Source organism: Zingiber officinale, chromosome 7A, assembly GCF_018446385.1.
Source record: "Zingiber officinale cultivar Zhangliang chromosome 7A, Zo_v1.1, whole genome shotgun sequence".
Classification (NCBI taxonomy): Eukaryota; Viridiplantae; Streptophyta; class Magnoliopsida; order Zingiberales; family Zingiberaceae; genus Zingiber; species Zingiber officinale.
In genome coordinates, this window is record NC_055998.1 from 30720777 (window position 1) to 30735615 (window position 14839).

The following is a 14839-nucleotide window of genomic DNA, read 5'->3' on the forward strand; positions in this document are numbered from 1 at the left end:
TATAAAATTTGATTTCATGTCATTCTAAACTCTCTAGGTCCATCTACCGATTTTGTCTAAAATCGATAAAATCGACTGATGGATTTAGAAAGCTCGGAATGATATGAAATCAAGTTCTATGTGTCCATCTAGTTCTCCTAATTATACTTATATCCTCAAATATCAATTTGACACACTATATTGAAAGCAGCGATTTTTTTAACATGAATATATCTAAAATTTAAATTCATATTAAAAAAATCACTACACTTAATATATTGGGTCAAATTAAGTTTGAGAACATTAATATAATCCAAAGAACTAGACAAATCTTGTTCCATATTATTCCAAGCTCTATATGTCCATCAGCTAATTTTGACTTATTTCGGACAAAATTGGTAGATGGACCTAGAGAGATCATAGTGATATGAAATCAAGTTCTATATATTTATCTAGTTCTCTTAATTATATTTATATTCTCAAATATCAATTTGACACATTATATTGAGATCAGTAATTTTTTTAACATGAATTAAATTTTTCAGACATATTCATATTTAAAAAATCACTAATCTCAATATAGAGTGTCAAATTGATTAACATGAATTAAATTTTTCGGACATATTCATATTTAAAAAATCACTAATCTCAATATAGAGTGTCAAATTGATGTTTGAGAGCGTGTATATAATCATGAGAATTAGACAAATATATAAGACCTAGTTTCATATCATTCCGAGCATAAGCTCACTAAGTTCATCAACCAATTTCAATCAAAATTGACTAATGAACCTAGAGAGCTCGGAATGACATGAAACTATGTCCTATGTATTCATCTAATTCTCATGATTATATCTATGCAATCAAATATGAATTTTAGATATTATATTAAGAGCAATAATTATTTTACACAAATCGATCTTTCTAAAAAAACAATCTATTTAAAAAAATGCTATAGTAGTAATCGATTGGGGGTAAATACGAAAGGGTAAAATAGGTATAGAGTATATGATTTGATAATTTTAAAACTTAGGTATATGATTTAGATATTTAAGATAATTATATTGACCTCAAACGTCCCTCACAGTCTGTCCCCAAATTATATGAAGAAAGGTAAATCATAAAATTAGATTATAGCCAAAGTGATTTGGATATTCACCCCAGGCGTTGACCCTAAACGTCCCACATAATTAGTTCCATAATCATTTTTAAAAAGATAAATTAAGAAATTAATTAAACCATCACATGAGAAAATATTTTTCTCTACTTCATCAAGAATCGACCTTTATATTATTTTACAATTTTACCATATAATAATCAACTTAACCAACTCCGCTATTTTTTTTACTGGAGAAGCTTATCTACCCGGTTCCAAGATTTACCGTAATTTATTTGACTCCACCTAGCAAGACGGTGAGTGCTTGACCGGGTCAAGTAAGGTCCTCATTTTAAGAGACACAAGGATATTTCTAAAAGTATTTTGGCATTTTCTTGACACCTTTACTTCTTTTTCTTGCTTTCATTTCAAAAAGTATGGACAAAGTAATGAATTCATAACGTAAAGCCAAACTGTTGGATGAATCTAAATGGTTATCCATTTGAAAAAAAAAGTTGATCCATTGATATTTTATAGGTTGTTTCTTTAGCATTTGCCGAAAGGGCATACTAAAGCTTGGAATTATCAAAAAAAAGTCCCTTAAATTTTAAAAATTCCTAAAAATGTACTTTTTTCACTTCACCAAATTTCTTTTTACTCTTGTTCTTTACTCTTTGCTCTCTTGTATACATACAACCTCTCTTCCATATCCTCATTTCTCTTTCTTCTCTTTTTTTTTCTCTTTTCTTTCTTCTCTCTTTTATATGCATACACTTCATTACATTACTTTTTTTCTCCAAAGAATCTAAATCATCACTACCATGACCTGATCTGATTCAATTAAGTCTAATGTGAACCTAATTTCCTATAGAACAAGACCACATTCTAATTAATTCTTCCACTGACATTTTAACACCTCCAGATTTTGACTACATTCTAATTAATTCTTCCACTAACATTTTAACACCTCCAAAAAAATCGATATAAGCAATAAAGGATATTGTTTGATTGCTTGCAGTCTCAAAAGTATACAGGACCTTAAATGGGCTCAATCAAACATGTCTAGATATATCAATGACTTGTGACCGAAACTAACTTATGGACTTAGATAGTCTGATTGGATCCATTTTAAGGCCTTGTGAATTTTTTAGACTATAAAGAGTTCAACAGTAGTTTCCATTACTTATTTCAGCTTTTCAGGAAATATTAAAAAGTTATGAAAGGTGGGCCTGATATGAATATATCAAGCCCAACATGAGCTTAATATGTTAGGCCTAATATGAACGCTAGCTGATTCTTTCAATAACATTTTAACACATCCAGAAAAGCTGAAATAAGCAATAGAGGGTATCGTTGAACTCTTTGTAACCTTAAAAATCCACAGGACCTAAAATATATCTAATGTGACATATCTAAGTCAGATCCTTCGGTGAATTTTGACTGAAACTCACTAATGGACATAGACAAGTCTAATTTGACCAATTCCAAATCTGATTGGACTCATTATAAGGTCTTATAGATTTCTGAGGCTTCAAGAAATCCAATACTATCATCCATTGCCTATTTTAGCTTTTTTTGGAGATATTAAAATATTATTAAAAGAATCAACTAGTGTTGGACTTGATATGAACATATCAAGTGCAATATGGTTATTATATGATCCATATAAGGCACAACGCTAGTTGATTCTTTTAATAATATTTTAACATCTCTAGAGAGACTCAAATAAGTAATGGATTGCACCATTAGACTCCTTACAATCTCAAAAATCCATCAGATCTGAAATGAATCTAATTAAACCTGTCTAGGTCCATCAATAGAGTTTGATCGAAACTCACTGATGGACCTAAACATGTCCAATTTAACCCATTTTAGGTCATCTGGATTTTAAGGCTATAAGGAGTCCAACGATATCCTCCATTACGTATTTTGGATTCTTTGGATATATTAAAATGTTATTAGAAGAATTAGCTAGAATGTGATTCTGATCTCTGGAAAATTAGGTCAAACGTGCAATGATGACTCCACTAAGGGGGAAGAGGTGGCAGTTGCCCCTAGGGATGGCAATGGGACGGGGTGGGGGCAGATTTGCCATCCCCATCCCTGCCCCGTCCTCATTTTTTCGGGTTCAGGGATTCCCCGAATCCAAACCCACGGGAATCAAATTTCCATCCCTGCCCCATCCTCATATTTAATAATAATAATAATAATAATAATAATAATTATTATTATTATTATTATTATTATTATTATTATTATTATTATTATTATTATTATTATTAATGATAATATTAATATCAATATTATTAATAATATTATTATTAATACTTTTAAAAAAAATCTTATTATTATTTATTAATATTAATAATAATAATAATATTCGGGGCGGGTTCGGGGATGGGGATAGTATTTCCATACCCGTCCCAAATTCGTCCCATCCCTGAAAAATCAATAATAATAATAATAATAATAATTATTATTATTATTATTATTATTATTAATACTTTTAAAAAAAATCTTATTATTATTTATTAATATTAATAATAATAATATTCGGGGCGGGTTCGGAGATGGGGATAGTATTCCCATACCCGCCCCAAATTCGTCCCATCCCTGAAAAATCAGTGATCCCCATCCTTATTTCGAATTTTCCCCACGGAGCCACGAATCTACGGGAAAAATTGTTATCCCTAGTTGTCCCCCTTAAATATTTGATATAAAATTACTATAATATCCAAATTTTACATATAAATTATAATTAATAAAATATCCTTCCGTTAATTTGCTGTGGAATGTCAGAATCAAAAGAATTATTTTTCTCGAGTCTTCATCAATTAAAAAAAAATATTATTTAAAGTTTATTATTATATTTTAATTTTTTTTATATAATATATATATATATATATTTCTTGTGATATCTAATTCTTTGTCCCTTCATAACATTTTTGTATCCATCCCTACGAACGTGGGTTTGATCTCAATCTGATCATGTCTGTGGTACTGCCGTTTCAAATCGTTCCGAGAAAACACAATATAATTAAGTTGGGATGATGATTAAAAGAATAAGCACCATAATAATTATGGGCTGTACAATGAATAGAGACGGAAGAATCAGAAAAAGAAAATAATAATAATAATATTTTTTTGAAAAGAGGATAAAATGAAAAAAAAAAAAAAAACAAACACGTGTTTTTGAGCATTTTCAAAGCTCTGACGTTTTTGATCAATTTCGAATTTTAGCAATTGCCATTGTTTCTTTATTCTCAATGATACGGCGGTTATGAACGCATCCAGTTATAATATGACAGTCTAAGTTAAAATAAGATGACGGTTAGAGGAACACTCACAAATAATTCATAATAAACATAAACATGGTTCCTCGCCCAACATAAAGGCCCTCGGTAGAATAACTGGCCAATAGGCCGGTCGAACCAAAGGGTCCAGCACTCCCCTCCTATGCTAGGGCGCCTAGTATATATTCGATCAACCATCATTCGTCCGAGTTCAAGAGAGTCTTGACAGACAACAAGGTTGACCAGATGTAATATTCGAGCAAGACCCGGGGACCTAGCATCCTATTGGATCGATAAATTTCGCTAGAGAGGGGGTGAATAGCGATAAAAGAAAAACGTAGAGCACACAATGGAAAAGTAAAGGCAAAAGAATAAAGCAACGCTAACAAGAGTCGTTTTTTACTTAGTTCGGAGCTTTTGTCGACTCCTACTCCAAGGTCGGCACTCGTTGAGTGCTTTCGTTGAGCAATCCACTAGCAATTCGAATATTTGATTACAAAAAGTTAGGTACAGAAATGCTGGAAAGAAAATACCGACAATAGACAATAAGACAGAAAAATAGAGTTTTGTCGGAGAGCCTTCGTAACGTCGCAGAAGCACAGAAGAGCGTTAGTTGTTTCATTGTTGTTCTTTGACTCCAGCCTTTACCCTCCTTATATAGGATGTTCGGGGTGTCTGGATCCCTTCAGGCGCCCTGAATATGACGTAGTCGAGCCAGTCAGTGATCTCCACGTGGCGATGTGACGTTGGGGATAAAATTTACCTCCGGGCGCCCAGACCCTTGTTTTCCAACAGTTTCCTTCCTGCAAGAAAATATTAATCCGAGACAAATATATACCCTACAAAATAGAGTGTTAGCACAGTTTATCATCAAATAAAATATTAATTAGATTCCGTCTCCTCGAGACCGGAATCTAGTCATGATCTCGACTTAGATATCCGAAATGGATCTAAGTCATATCGACGCCTAATGTTCCCTTCCCGAGAACGCGTCCTCACAATCACTCCCCTCCAGTGACTTACCTTCACTTACCTGTCAAACGTCTGATCAGCCCTTCGACCCGTCTGGACTTCGTGCCAGCTATCCGATCAGTCCGTCGACCCAGCTAGACTTCGTGTCAAACGTTAGGTCAGCCCGTCAACCTGTTTGGACTTCGTACCAGCTATCCGGTCGTCCCGTCGACCTAGCTGGGCTTCGTGCCAGACATCAGGTCAACCCGTCGACCTGTCTGGGCTTCTCCTGCATACTCGGTCAGAGTGTTAGATAACAATGAAACTAACTTAACCTATTTTGGCATTCATCAAAACTTGAGTTAGATCGTTAGTTCTAACCGCACCAACAATCTCCCTCTTTTTGATACAATGACAACCTGGTTAAGTTAGTGAAAAATATGTAAGACAAAACACGCATTTACAAGGTTGTTAAAAAGGTTGTTAAGTTAGCTTTGTTTTAAATTTTGTTGTTTAACTAACTTAAACTACCTAGCCCTCCCCCTTTGGCATTCATCAAAAATTAACATAGAACAAATTAAAAAAATATAAGGAAGTTTGAAAATGTAAGTCAAAGTAACTTGGGGAGTTTAAACTAGAAACATAGAAAGATAACTTTAAAATTTCATCTTTTATCTTTTCAAAAAATAGTTAACTTTGGAAAGATTACTTAAAGATAGTTATCTTTAAAATTTGTAAATTAATTTTTCGAAAAGAGTTTTGCAATTTGAAAACATATTCTTCAAATATAGCATTTTTACAAAAAAAAAAAAAAAATATTAGAGTTAAGTCCAATTTTCAAATCAAGTTTTCAAAACTAAATAAGATTTTATTTCTCAAGACTTAGTTTATAAAATCCAACTAAGTAAAATCTGTTTTCAAACCCAAGTTTGTTTTAAATAATTTTCCAAAAATATGTTTTGAAAACTAAGTAGAATATAATTTTTAAAATGAAAAATCTAAGTTACAAACTTGGATAAAGTTTATTTTTTCAAAACTAAGTTTAAACCGTTCAATTAAGTAATTCTAACTTTCAAAACTAAGTTTGAAAAATCAAAAAAAAAATTAATATACTTAGTTAGTGTTAAATTAATTTAAAAGAAGATATTTTTCAAAAATTAATTTTAAAATAGGTATAAAAATAATTAATCCTCCCCATGAACCTGACATTACAAAAGATGTCTAACCAATTAGCTACTTACTAACTATTAGAAGATAGCAGCTTTCACTTAATTAGCCAGGTTAAGTCTAACTGTGATCAGTTAGTGTTTGACTAAACTGAATGAATTAACCTGGTTAATGTCTGTTTGGTATTTAACGCCCAGACTTATGTCGATGCACTGAAATAAGCATCTTAAGTCCAGGCAATTTGCCTATGCATCTCACCCCTTTTTATATTCGGCATTCACAAACAAGAGAATCCTAGGGTGTTGGTGAGATGCTCAAGTACTAGCCCTAGGGGAACATGCTTTCTAAGGAATTGTTCTAGTCTAAGGCTAAAACTGATTTAAAATTCTAGAAATGGAAGATTTTAAAAAAAATAAAGATTTTATCATAAAATTTGAAAATACTATTTTTGAAAACAGTTTTTACAATTTTAGTATCATAGTCTATTAAACACATCAGGATAAATCATTGACAGAGTCGAGATATACCTAAGTCGGAGTAACCCAGAATAGCATAAGTCAATGTCAAGGTCAAGGTCAAAGTACAATGATCATAATAAAATATACATAGGGATGATGAAGTCTATCGAGATGAAGAGGGGGGTGGTCCGGATCCCAAGGAACGTAACATCTCAATCAGCTCAGTGTGATGGGTCCGGTCATCCTCTTGGGAGCTGGATAGATCACGTCGAAGGTCGGAGATCTCCTGTCTCACGTCTCGTCGCAAGTCAGAGACCTCTTGCCACACCTCTTATCGCAAGTCGGATATCTCCTGTCGCACCTCTCGACGGAGACTCGTCATGGATAACTCATGTCCGGCAACTCAATCACCTAGAGTGCGAGGAACGGGACGAGGTGCTCGGCCTGGAGGTGGAGGTGTTACAGGGGCCGAAGCATCCTCGCCGAATAGTGCGACCATAAACTCATCCTGCTCTGCCACCTCCTAGGCATCTGGGTCTGGCTGGTGCTGTGCCCCCCTCCTCCAAGATAGGACACCCTCATCATCTATATGGACACCTCCTAGAGAGAAGTTCTTAGGTCCTAAGACGTCGAACTCAGTCATGACTCGGATATCACCTCGGGTGATGTTAATACGTAGGGAGGCGAAATATGCCGTCAAAATATAACAATACGGCATATGAACTCGAGCGCTAGTGGACACTCCAGCTGAGTGGATAATGGTCTGAAAGATATGTAAACTAATGTCTATGTCTAATCTATGACAAAGGGCATACAAGAGAAAGGGATGAAATGGGCGCATCATCGCTATGTCGCGAGTGGACAATGGTAAGATGTAGAAGATTAAAACCCTATAGAGTACATAATCGTGAACTTGAAGGGATACTGACCTAAACATAGTCACAGTGGGTACTCACTCTCCTCTAAAAAAATACGAATAAATCATATCCAGAGTAACGTGTGAGTAAAGATCACCAAATGGTAGATGCCTAGGAGGATAACACTGAAAAGGGCACGTAGATGGTCGTAACTCTAAAAAGTCCTGGATAATAGTAGGAGATAACGTGATATCCATACCAGCTGCCCTAGTAGTGTAAGTAAGATTATCTACCCTAACTAAATTTTTATAAAATTTTGCACATAAATTTATGTTTATTGAACTGGTACAGTAAAAAAGGTTCTGTAAGTTATAGTGGTTAATGACCTTTACAGCTGGAATACAGGAACGCAAGAAAACTGTCTATCTAAGCACCTAGTCCTAATAGGCATATAGATGATAGACTCAAACCTAATCCTAAGTTCGTCAGTAGGGAACCTAGGGTCAACACTAGCAGTAGAGGGTCAGCACCAGATCTAGAACGTTTTCTACATTATATAAAAAAACTATACTAAGCATAAAAAAATAAGTGAAATATTTAAAGAAAACTTAAGGGGAAAAAGAATTTACTGAGGCATCGTGAATAATATTTTTAGAAATGACGACCTCGGTTGATTCGCAGCCGCGTAATGATCGAAGAAATAAAGAGAAATTTTAATTAGCACTTCCTCTCTCGTTGAGGCTCGAAGAAAGTCTTTACAAGAGATAAATAAGTGTGGTGCAAGAGGAGGGGGCGACCTGCCCTCCCCCCCCCTTTTATAGAATAGTCCAGAACTATGGTTTTAATTGTTTTAATCACGGTGCTGGAAAACCTCTACATATACTGCCGCCTATATATATATATATATATATATATATATATATATATATATATATATATATATATATATATATATATATATAAGGAATTTTAAAATAGATTTTAAAACATATTTTTAATATAATTTTTAAAGTTTTTAAAAGAATTTTTAAAATGATTTAAAGTTTTAAAATGATTTTTAAAGTTTTAAAAGTAATTTTAAAATAACTTTTAAAGTTTTTTAAAAGAATGTTTAAAATAAGTTTTAAAGTTTTTAAAAGAATTTTTAAAATGATTTTAAAGTTTTTTAAAAAAATAAAAATAAAATGATTTAAAAGTTTTTTTTAAAAAAAATTAAAATTATTTTAAAGTTTTTTTAAAAAAAAAAATTTAAATGATTTTTAAAGTTTTTAAAAGTAATTTTAAAATAACTTTTAAAGTTATTAAAAGAATTTTTAAAATAATTTTTAAAGTTTTTAAAAGAATTTTTTTAAAATAATTTTCAAGGTTTTTAAAAGAATTTTTAAAATGATTTTAAAGTTTTTTAAAAAAAAAATTAAAATGATTTTAAAGTTTTTTAAAAAAAATTTAAAATGATTTTTAAAGTTTTTAAAAGTAATTTTAAAATAACTTTTAAAGTTTTTAAAAGAATTTTAAAATGATTTTCATAGTTTTTAAAAGAATTTTTAAAATGATTTTAAAGTTTTTTAAAAAAAATTAAAATGATTTTTAAAGTTTTTAAAAGTAATTTTAAAAGAATTTTAAAATAATTTTTAAAGTTTTTAAAATGATTTTTAAAAGAATTTTAAAAATAAATTTTAAAGTTTTTAAAATGATTTTTAAAATAATTTTTAAAAGGACTTTTAAAATATTTTAAAAAGTATTTTTAAATAATATTTCAAAGGATTTTTAAATAATTTTTAAAATGATTTTTAAAATAATTTTAAGTTAAAAAGATTTTTAATATAAATTTTAATTCAAAATAATTTTATTTAATTTAATTTAATTTTATATTTAGTCCTTACTCATCTCACCCGATCTAAATTTTCAATCAGGAAATCCTATAATTTTGTGAGATGAGTTAGGTTCAGTTTTAGGGTTTGGTTTAACTATGTGTTAGATTTAGATTTAGCTTTGGGCTTAACAAATAGGCATTTTTCGGATAAACTACTGGGTTATGGTGAGTCACTTGGACATTATTAGAGTAACCATGCCTTTGAAGTTTTCCAAATATTACTATCCACTGAACTTAATACAAAACCTTGGTCTAACTGGTTAGGATCCATAAAGGGTAGCTTCGGTTAGTTCCACTTAGCCAAATGCACCAGGTCGAAGTCATATCTTCCTAGACATGCATAGACTAAGCTTCCCTAACGTACTATCATCCAAAACTTCACCAATACCATAGGTCAAGTTAAACTTAGTCCCTTTCTAACTAGTCCTAATTACCCTATCAGGTAGGTTAATTTGGGTTACCTTGTCGGATGGGTTAGTTTCGGAGGTACCAGCTATTCTAAAGTCTCCCCCTGAATTATTGGCCTTTATTTTTGAATTTTAGTTTTTGGTTTATGTTTGTTACTTTTATCATTATAATTGACTTGATGATATTCTAAATTTTGCTGGGTTTTAAAATATTTAGTTTTTGAATTTGTTGGTCTAGGTTTGTATTTTGGTTTTTGATTTGACTTATTTGATTTTATATAATATATTTTTTTCTTTGAGTATGTAGTATTGGTTAAGTCCTACTTGCATGGTTAAGCACGCTTTCGGAACCCAAGCTTTACTTGATTGTTTGTATTGGGTTATTAATGATTTAAATGTTTTATTTGAACTTGACTTGTAGCAAGTCCGGTTTTGTTGTAAATTACTTTTTGATTATTTAAAATTAGATCTAAATTTTTAGATCTTGTTGTAAATTTTTCTAAGAGATCTTTTAATTTATTAATTTATATTTTTAGTGATAAATTTTCCTCCTCAAATGTTAGGTCTTGAGTTGGATTTGGATTTTTGATTTGTTCCTTGAAATTTTGATTCTCTTCAAGGAGCAAATTGTTTTTATTTTCTATTGTAATTAATTTCCTATTTAGACATGCAATAATTTTAAAGAACTTTCTATTCAAATTAAAGTTTACCTCGTCGGGACCTTCGGAAATGAGTATGGACTTGTAGCTCGATTCGGGTTTAGACCCGTCTTCCGATTCGTCTTCTGACTCTGCTTCGAGGGTCATCAATGCGAGGTGACTCTGGTGCTTCTAGTCTTCGGCCTCCGATTCTTCCGATAAAGAGTCATCCCACGTTGCTTTGAGAGCCTTTTTTTTGTTGTTTTCGTCTTGTCGCTCTTTAACCTTGGACACTCGTTCTTGTAGTGTCCCTTCTTGTTGCATCTGAAGCAGGTCACGTTTCTCGGTTCATTTTGGGAGTTGATCTTTTGCAGGTCCTTCTTGGTGAAGCTTTTTTTCTCCTGGTGAACATCTTCCTTACCAGGTTCATCAGGTACTCTTCGTCTTCAAAATCCTGGTCAGACTCATCTTCAACTTCCGGCTTGGTCTTTGTTCTTTCCTTGGAGGAACCTGCAAATAAGGTAATACCTTTCTCGGTCCCGGCGTTAGTTTGCTCATGTAATTCTAATTCACAAAATAATTGGTATAACTTTAACTTAAATAAATTTTTTGAAATTTTGTAGGCATCCACGATAGATGCCCACAAATTATTACGAGGAAAAGCGTTTAACTCATACCTGATTAGATCGCGATTCTCCATTTGATATCCTATCGCGTGGAGTCTGTTGAGGATGTCTTTGATCCTCACGTGAAGCTAACTCGCCGTTTCTCCTTCCTGCATTTTAATATTAAAAAGTTTATTTAATAGAATGTCACGCTTAGTTACCTTGGTGTCGCTCGTTCCTTCGTGTAGTTCAATCAACTTGTCCCATAATTTTTTTGCGTTCTGATGTGGTCCTACCCGGTTTAGTTCTTCCTTCATCGATCCACATTGTAGTGTATTTAGGGCCTTGAAGTCTGTAGAGGACTTCTTTCTCATGTCCGGAGTCCACTGTTTCGGGTCTAGTGGATTTCCGGAGTTGTCGACTTGCGCCTTATAGCCTCTGGTGACGCTGAACCATTGGTCGAAATCCGTCTTTGGGTAAACCTCCATCCGCTTCTTCCAGTATGAGAAATTGTCCCCGTTGAATAGGGGAGGGCGTACTATCCTGAAGCCTTCAAGTTGAGAATAATTACCCTGCACACAAATAAAAAAATAGACAAAAAGGTCCCAAGACTAGGTCTTGGATTAGTAGTGCAGAATAAAATGAAAGAAAGCTAAAACTGAATTGGTGTTGCACCAATTCACATTAATTGCGAAAAAGGATTCCAAAAAGGTAATAATACCAGTTTGGAATATGGTGTAAAACTGAAATCCAAAAAAAATGAACAACAAAAAATAGAAAAAATTTCACCCCTGTCTGATTGGTGGTTGCACCAAATCAGAGCGGTGTCTGCTCTGATACCACTTGTTGGATCGATCAATTTTTCTAAACGTAGAGCGCACAGAGGAAAAGTAAAGGCAAAAGAATAACGCTAACGAGAGTCATTTTTTACTTAGTTCGGAGCCTTTGTCGACTCCTACTCCAAGGCCCGCACTCGTTAAGTGCTTTCGTTGGGCAATCCACTAACAATTCGAATATTTGATTACAAAAAGTTAGGTACAGAAATGCTAGAAATAAAATACCGACAATAGACAATAAGATAGAAAAACAGAGCTTTGTCTGAGAGCCTTCGCAATGTCGCAGAAGCACAGAAGAGCGTGAGTTGTTTCGTTGTTGTTCTTTGATTCCAGCCTTTACCCTCCTTATATAGGAGGTTCGGGATGCCTGGATCCCTTTGGGCGCCCTGAATATGACGTAATCGAGCCAGTCAGTGATCTCCACGTGGCGATGCGACGTTGGGGATAAAATTTACCTCCGGGTGCCCGGATCCCTTTCAGGAGCCCGGACCCTTGTTTTCTAGCGGTTTCCTTCCTGCAAGAAAACGTTAGTCCGAGGCAAATATATATCCTGCAAAATAAAATGTTAGCACAGTTTATCATCAAATAAAATATTAACTAGATTCCGTCTCCTCGAGACCGGAATCTAGTCACGATCTTGACTTAGATATCCGAAATGGATTTAAGTTGGATCGACGGCTGATGTTCCCTTCCTGGGAACGCGTCCTCACAGTCACTCCCCTCTAGTGACTTAGCTTCACTTATCTGTCAGACGTCCGGTCAGCCCTTCGACCCGTCTGGACTTTATGCCGGCTATCCGGTCAGCCCATCGACCTAGCTGGACTTCGTGCCAAATGTCCGGTCAGTCTGTCGACCCGTTTGGACTCCATTCTAGCTATCTGGTCGACCCGTCGACCTAGCTGGGCTTCGTGCTAAACATCAGGTCAGCCCGTCGACTTGTCTGGGCTTCTCCTGCACACTTGGTCAGAGTGTTAGATAACAATGAAACTAACTTAACATATTTTGTCATTCATCAAAACTTGAGTTAGACCGTTAGTGCTAACCGCACCAACACATCCCACTCTGAGTGTATAGTATACAATGGGTTAATCTGGCGTTTGATCAAATATAGGGGCTTTCACTATTTATTCTCCCATCCTCATGTATATGGGCAGTCACATAAACAACTGAATTATCTTCGCCAAATAAACATACAAGGTAAATTTCAGAATGAAGCTAACTAGATTTCCAAAGCTCAAATATCACTTCAAGAACATGCCTCCTAATACAAGGATGATCAGTTGAAAGTACCAGTCGAGCCTCTCGGGGGCTTAGTTCTCCATTTAGAAACAAGTATCCCTGAATATGGTTGGTTGATTTTAAGAACCGTCTGAACCTAAGGGACTTGGTTTTTCATTACTTCATAATCAAATATCCAACATTATGTAACATATATCCAAGCGGTCTTAAGGATCGTTCGTCCTACCATACTCAGTATTAAGCTCTTATATATATGCACCCGGTCGGCTAAATATCCTACTAGGATATCTTCGAGCCCCTAGAGGAGTCCCTGCCAAACAAAAATCTGACAGCATCTCCCCTGTACCGGTGACAATCTAAAACATACATACATATATACAAAATACATCAACCACATACGGCTGGAATATATACACAACCACGCAGTTATATATTCATCCACATGGCTGAAACAAAATAAAACACAACCACACAGTTATATATATACATTAAATAGCCCACTCGCTATCCTAAAAACCAACACAGCGGAAATCACAAAATAACAAATATGAAACGAACAAAACAACTAACTGCGAGCCGGCTTGGCTTGACACAACATCACCAAACCAAATACAAGATACCACAAGACAAAACTCCAAGTCCACATCAAACTATTACAATGCCAAGATCACAAATCCAAAACAAAATAGCATAAGAAACTGAAACCAGAAGATCACCCTCGAATGTGACGTGGGACTGGCGAATAGGACCTCCAAGCGACTCCATAAATCCTTTACTTACTACCTAGCGAAATAAACCAGTTTATGGGGTGGTGAGTACTAAGACTCAGCGGGTAATAAACAGATAGTATATGAGTATAATAAAGAACTAGAGATACAAAGATATACAGTCTCAGAGAGATAAATAGCAGATACAATAGTGATATCATAATAAGTATCCATACCTGAAACTATATCCTAAGCTAGTAATAGAAGGTCAAGTGTAGCAAAGATCTGCTACAGTACTGGTCATAACTACATGGGTAACATGTGAGGTATATACATATTATCAATAAGCAAACTAGTGTCTAACCCATACCTCAGGTATATATCTCAACCTATGTGAGCATATTAGCATAAGTAAGCAACATTAGCATAAATAAGCAATAGCGGCATAAGTAAGCAACAGTATCAGCAGGTATAATAATAACAGCGTATGCACAGATGGTCACTCCCACCCACCCCTCTGCACCATGACCCCTGTATGGTCGAGAGGCTTGGTCAGTGACAGATTGTACACCACTCTAGCTACCACTACTCTCAGTTGTCGAGGGGATAATTGCATAGTAGCTAACTAGCTACGTCCGCGATGGGGATCCCTGTTGTTGAATCGTGAGTGTTCGATAGAGGAGGGGTGAATATCGATTAAAATTTTCCTCGAGTAAGCGCAGCAGAAAAGAAA